Here is a 7,284-nt window from a genome sequence, read left to right as displayed (position 1 = left end):
TGCTTTCAAATGAGGTTAAATATTACAATGTGATTAGCATGAACCTCCTGAAATCCTTCTCATTTGACGTCATTCAAACAGATTGGCTAAGCTCTACAATTGAATGTCAGAAAGAAACAGGTCATTAGAACTGAGTTGCTATAACTGTAACTTTTTAGAATTTTAAGTAATCTTAATTTGCCCTGGGAAAGATGAAAATATTCTGCCTTAGGTAGATAAAATATTCTGTTAGATTTTCAGAAAAACAGCAAATGGTGCTAGGTACAAAACCTTCAAAACGTTCACAGTAATCATTTTCAAGAGTGAATCTGGTGTCAGAAATGACAATTATCTATGTTTGTTTTCATAACTACAGTCCATGCTTTGACGTGTACTTTTGTTTGAAATGGTTCTGTATTGAATATCTCTGTACTTAATCAAATGGGTTATTGGGAATTTGAGGAAGCCCTGACTGTCTGTCATTCATGCAATCAGGTTTATGAAGGAGCAGATTTTCAACACTTGGTGCATCTTTCATTTGCCAAAGCAAATGTAGGATGTGAAAAATCACAGGAAAATATAAAATCATTACAGATCCCCCAGCTTGGAGATGAAGGAGGTTTGATGGGTTGAAGAGGTTATAGAGAATATTAGCCACAATGGAATGACTCGTGATGAGACACCTACAAAAGAAGAACAAGAAGTGTTATTGTTAATAGCTCTTTATCTCTATCCCTGGTCTATGAATAGTATACTGAAAAATTCCAAACCACATGAAGCTAGCTGAAGAGAAATATGCATACAGATCTCCTGGCCATGGGGGAACCTCAACCTTTTGATCCAAGACATTTCAATGAAAGGAGGTACAGGTGAAAGCAAGACTGCCACTTCAGAGAGTTATCAGGAAGGACTGAGAGTAGGTTAGTGGATAACTCATAGGACAATCTGTGAATTCACATATAACCCACAATGGATAATCTGTGTACTGACACTTGCAATTAGTGAAACCAATGCTATCAAAAGTCAGAGCAAGAGTTTGCTCTATATTCTTTTCAGAAAGCATGAAAAGAAGGGGAGAAAAGGGAAGAGAATGGAAAAAAAAAAAAAAGAGGGAGAGAGAGAGAGAAGCAGTGATGGCTCCTGTATGAGAAAATTGAATACAGGGCCTGGTATACTCTTGATTATTCAAGGAGAAATGTCTTTGCTGACTGCAGGATCTGAAATGCACCACCAGCAGATGCACATGGTGGATGATACTCCAAATGCAAAAGCTAGCTAACTCCGTGCCTGCAGAAAGGATCTCCCTTCTCTTTACAGGCTGATACAGAATGTTATACTGGCATCACTTATCACAATTTGATGCTCTCACATATGTAGGATACAGTAACGTCCCCAGTGCCACCAAATGCACATGCAAACTCTACCTCCTTTGTAGACCACAGATATTAATTTAGAGAAGATTAATGAGCAGTTTGCACCTCAGCAAAGGGGTCTGTTAGGATGGTCACCATCATCTGCAGGAAAGAGGTGGGGCTGTTTTGCAGGCTTTGGCTGAACTCTTCCATCACTTGTGGGAGAAGCTGGATAGCAAGTGAATACCGTCTCTGGAAAAGGAGATGGTATAGACTGATCTATGCAAATCTAAGATACAACCTGGTATGCAACAGCATGGAGGTGCAGGTATGCCATAGAGTTGAAATGGATCACTAAATCCAGTTGCTATTTCTTTGGCCTTGATGACTTTCTCGAGGGGAAGAAACTGTGCTTGTGGTCCAGCAGCCCTCTGCTTTCCCCTTCCACCATTGTTCTTTTGGGGATAAAATTCCTGTAGATTTTAAACAGTACTGCTGATGAGCCTAATACTAGAAACCCTGGGTAGGATCAGAGCAGTTTGTGATAGTGAAAGTAGAACCGGTAGCAGTGAGACCAGAAGGTGTTACACAATTTTTTTTTTTTTTTTTTGGGGGGGGGGGGGGTGCGGGAAGAGGGGAGAATTTTTTCAAGATTTTGATCTTGTGGATGATACAATGATGCACAAAAGGAAGGTTAGAGGGCCACTACTTTTGATTGAAAACACAATCACAGAAAGAAGTAGCAACAGAAAATGGGGAAGAAAGGGTAAATTAAGAAAAAGGAACTTTTATGGGAAAATAAATCTCTACCAAAAGCAATGCCTGGATGAGACAACAACTCCACCTTGACCTTATGATTTAAAAGGAACTGAAGAGTAAATACAGACAGTATCAAAAAGTATTTTTAGTGGGGAGCAGAAGAGGCAAGGAATGTGTTGTACTGGACTGTCTCAAGTTCCTAGGAAGTAACAGCTCTATAGAGGACAAGATAAACACTTCAAAGAGAATATTTATGGCTTCACCAGAGGGGAGGGAATAAACCTGGGGTACTGGTGAAGACAGTCATAGCATGGTGGTACAGCCACAATACAAACAAGATAGGACTGTAGGAGGCATCAGGAAAGATCTCTCCTGCAGGGCCAGAGAAACATTAACATCTGTACTCAAAGGCAATAATGGCCCCAACTATAATACCATTCATATCTTACATTATCCCAGTCCAGGATCCTTTGAGCCTGGAGTAGGTGCACAGATGTATTTCTAAAGAAACAGGAGAGTCAAGAGCCCATTGCACAGGAAGCAAATGGAAGTGCTGGACATATTGTACTTGCCAAAATGAAGGCTGAGAGGCAATACCATTACTGTCTATTAATCATCATCAAGTGAGCACCAAGGGGGGAAAAAAGAACAAATAAAGTTATTAGTGATGGAAACACAAGAAAAAAAATACACAAAAATAGCCAGGAAGAAATTACTCTGGAAAAAGGTAGGCTTAAACGAGGGAAATCCTATATTAATTTCACAATCAGAAGGGGAAAAAAAAGTAACAGACATTAAAGTAGCTTAATAGAGAGGGATTAAATGTCAGTGACTGCTCATCTGCAGTGACTAGCTTCCATGTCCAGTATTTCCAAGACAGTCTATGTAAACAATTAGAAAGTTCGCTCATTGGTATTAATAGATGAACCCAAACTACAGTTTACTGTCTTGTAAACTCATATAATGTACTCTAAATAAAACAACAGTGTTTCCTTTGAGAAAAATAATGTCCATTTTCCTCTTTCCTTCTCAGCAAGTTGCCTCCAAAGCAGGAAGATGAGAAGTTTTATTAGAAGAATTTTACCTGGAAAGTTTTAGGTGAACCTGGTCTCCAACTCATTGTGTCAGCAATTTCATTCTTTTTTACTGAGAAAAATATAAGCCTGTAGCTGTATATCTACGTGACTCCTCACATGAGCTTCCCAGCTAATGCTTCCTTTTCCCATCTAACCTGGGAACTCCGTCCCCAGCTCCCTCTTCCCAGGTGACAATTCCAGCTAGCACCCATCTCCGTCACTGATCACAGTTTTTATCCATCTGACCTATCCTACGTCTTTTAAGTGGGTTGTCCCTGACTCCTGATATGTTACCTTTACTATCACATCACAATCCATTCATTCACACTCTTCAAACGCTGCCTTGACATGGTACTGGGCAACCTGCTCTGTGTGTCTCTGCTTGGCCAGAGGTTTGGACCAGATGGCCTCCAGAGGTTCCTGCTTCCAAGCCCTAACTATTCTGTGGTTCTGTGACTCAGCACCTCAACCTTGCAGGTTTGGGTATCCTTCAGAGTACTCAATTATACAACCTTGGATGAGAAACAAAATTGAAATCCTGCATGTTTATTCCTCGGCTCCTCTTAAATATTGTGCAGAAGGAACTTAGCTTCCAGGATAATGCTATGTCTCTTCAGTCAGCATAAACTGCCCCTCAAGGGATTATATTTGTACCTCCCAGGTCACAACCACTGCCCTGTGTACTTCTCAGATCCTCTACCCCTCCCTCCTATTTGCTGCAGCACTCATGTTCAAATGGCCACAGTGTGAAGGGAACTATTTTTTTCTTCTCTTTCCCCTTATGTAGCCCAGCTGCTCAGCTCCTGGATCCAAATGAAGGAACAGCTAGGTCTGTGCAGATGAGGCAGAAAAAAGGGCTGAACTTTACTTTTTGGCTGCTGGATACTTGTTGAATATAAACCCACAGGAGAAACAGTGCATAATTAAATGCTGTGTAAGTTTGTTTTTTTTTTTTTAATTATTTCTCAGACATAATTGTTACTCTCTACCTCTCATTCTTGCTTGCTTCTTCCCCCCCCCCCCCCCCCTTTTTTTTGTCAGATCTTCTCTGAGGTTTTCCTCCCTATTACCCAATTCTCTTTGCAAAATCAACTTCTTCCTTTATCACTGATGCATTGCTCTTTGAAAATAACAAAATTTCAAGTCTGTCAATAATAAAGTGTTCAATTTGGGTCCCTCCATTATAACATATGCCATTGATGTTGAATAAGTTTAGCTATGCATGACTCAAATAGTAGTGGTTGGGGTGTATGTCGTATCAGAAAAAGCTAGGGGAAGGGTGCTTGTTTGGTAACTGGCTATATTATTCCAACTTTATGATGCTTGCAGAATGCCACTCCTTATTGAAGGTCTTTTTTTCCTGTTCACAATTTTCTTTGAAGACCATTATTGTCGGCTGTTTTGTCAACAATTGTTTTGTACACTTGATATGAGTGCATTTACATAGGCATTATAATGGTTCTGGTTTGTGTACAGTCAGAGTAATGTATGATGCTTCTCCCCACAGAGTGAGGTACTGTGAGATTCACAAGGCCTGTGAAGATGAGAATCATGTGTCCTTCCCACACAAATAGAGAAAAACAAAAGAAAAAAAAGGAAAAAAAAAAAGGAAGAACATTAGAATCAAAGCATGCCAGAAAGACTCTTCCTGCCTCCCTCCTTTCTGAAGAAAAAACATATAATTTGTGAAACAGCGAGAACAGTAATAATACAGCACTATCTGTAACAAACTGGCTGCATTCCAGTTTCTGCAAAGCACATGAATAAAACAATAAGCAGTAAAGAAGAGAGAAAAGGAAAAATGCTCAAACTCTTCAGAAGACTTTACTGTTCATTGCAGTCAAAGGTGTATTACAGCCTCAGCACTAAATCTGCACCTAATACCCTAGATTTCATACTCACAAACAAATGGTGAACTTTGGAGGTTTTAAAAATTACATTTCTGTTTCTGTTTGTTCTGGGAATGTGAAGGATGTGAAGAAGTTAGAGAATTGCATGCTAATCAAATTTCAGCACAATGGCCACAGTACAAATATCCTAGCTCTTGTAAAAAATTGCTGAAAATGAAAGCTTTCCGTTCAGAGCTATTTCTGGCTTCTGAGTGAAAGTGATACAACAGTGATCAATTTAATGAGTTATTCACATTGCAAGTAGTACAAAAAATCCTCTTCCATGAGGCACAAAGGATGAAAAAACATGTTTGAACACAGAGATCTTTATGATGTAAATGTGGATACATATGTGGGGGTTGATGATACATAAGCATTTGTGAAATGACTTACAGGATACAAAAAAAATAATAAAAATCTGCACTTCTGCCAGCACTTGGGAAGAATTTTTTTTTTTTTGGCAGAGCACTCTTATTGCAGCATATATGTGTGTCTGCAGAAGCAACCTGAGTGGTTGCAGCTTTCCCATCCCTCCGGCAGCACGCTGCTGCCCTCCCACCCCACCACTCTCCAGCACACCAACACATCTATTCATGCGTAGAGGACACTAACTAGCTGAGCTGAGCCAGCTGAAAAACAGCTAGAAAGGCAGAGCAAAGCATCTCTGCTGCCACATGTGGTGGTCTGGTTTCACAAGCAGCTTTTCAGCAGCAACACAGGTGTAAGTAAGCTCCCACCACCACTGATCCATGCTACGCACAGCCATACTGGCACCAGCACTCGTGCAGCTCTTCACAGAGGCATGCACAACAGTGATGGATCCAAGTGGTTTGTAGATTTTTAGGGATCTCTTCAGAGGAATGAGCTGAACCCAAGGAAGTTGTAGCACATACAAAACAGCTGTTTTTTTCTTAACGTCTCAATTCCCCTTGCAAAATAAAGCTGGAAAATGTGGCTGTGGAGATCATTGTCATGAACCCCACATAAATGAATATCCATGTGATAGAAATACAAACTGGAAGTAGCCCAAACAAACCAGAAAGCATCTGTTAAATCCAATATAGTCTGTATTCACAAAGCTGTAGAATTTAAACAGAAAGGACACTGCAATCACCTCAAGCATAAGCATGTACAGAAGGAAGTGCCTAGGGAACAGCCTTATGGGCAGCACTCCCATGCCCTTTCTGGGGAGTCATCACACTTGGGTGCCCTTCTGAAATGTCTCTACACCAATGCATGCAGCACAGGGAATGAACAGGAGGTACTAATTAGGAATCTGTATGAGTTACATGGCTGTGACCTTACTGGGGTAACAGAGGTGTCTGGGGGTGGCTCACATGGTCAGAGTGCTGCAACAGATAGATAGACATCCGTTCAGAAGGCCAGGCTGGGAAGGTGAGGAGAGGGATCTGCCCTTTATGTGTGTGAGGAGCAGGGATGCATGGAGCCTTGGGATGGGTGAGGAGCTAGTTGAGACCTTCTAAGTCAAAATGAGCAGACAGACAAACATCAGTGATGTTGTGGGTATCTGCTATAGACCTTCTGATCAAGAAGACCAAGTAGATGAGGCCACTGACACAGGTTGCCGAAGCAAATTGTGAAGTCTCCATACATGAAGATATTAAAAACCCAGCTGGACACAGTCTTGTACAAACTACTCTAGCTGATGCTGCTCTGAGCAGGGGACATGGGGAACATGATCCGAGGAGGCACCTTCCAGCTTCAGTTATCCTCTGGTGCAGTTTTATTGAGTAACATCCCTGCCTATGGCAGGGGTTAGGAGCTAGATGGTCTTTAAGGTCCCTTCCAACCCAAACCACTCTATGATTCTAAGATTCTAATGGAAAAAGGTGAAGCTATAGTATGTCTCTCAAATATATATTCTACTCTAATTTTAGAAAACTGAAGTGATGATTGATTTGCTTTTCTTTAAGAAACATGATAATTACTTGTTCCACTGATAAGAGTATATGACTTATTTCTCAGTCATACTTTAATATTTCCACCTTCAGTCTTTTGACTTGGTGTCTTTTCTCTGCAATTAGAGCACTACAGAGTTATGACCCATCTACATTTTGCTCTTACCTCTGTACCCATAATTTTCAAAACAAGAAATTCCTACTACTGTGTTTTGGTAGAATTATTTTTAAAACTGGGAAGTGAACTAAAACCAAATCACTGTGCTGCCTGAGCAAAATGGGCTGCCATGAAACACTGTTTTAGGAGATG

At 40.6% G+C, this 7,284-nt stretch overlaps 1 long non-coding RNA gene across 1 annotated transcript; it reads left to right on the top strand.

The window, feature by feature from the left end:
- Window positions 1-3,065: 3,065 nt before the first annotated feature.
- Window positions 3,066-5,752, top strand: LOC136789028 (uncharacterized). The gene is made up of 3 exons (XR_010827739.1): window positions 3,066-3,188; window positions 3,954-4,100; window positions 4,674-5,752. It is a non-coding gene; the product is annotated as an uncharacterized lncRNA (long non-coding RNA).
- Window positions 5,753-7,284: the final 1,532 nt, after the last annotated feature.

This window comes from Anser cygnoides, chromosome Z (genome assembly GCF_040182565.1).
Source record: "Anser cygnoides isolate HZ-2024a breed goose chromosome Z, Taihu_goose_T2T_genome, whole genome shotgun sequence".
NCBI lineage: Eukaryota > Metazoa > Chordata > Aves > Anseriformes > Anatidae > Anser > Anser cygnoides.
The sequence above is the reverse complement of the archived record's forward strand: the minus strand, read 5'-3'. Positions and strand labels throughout refer to the sequence as shown.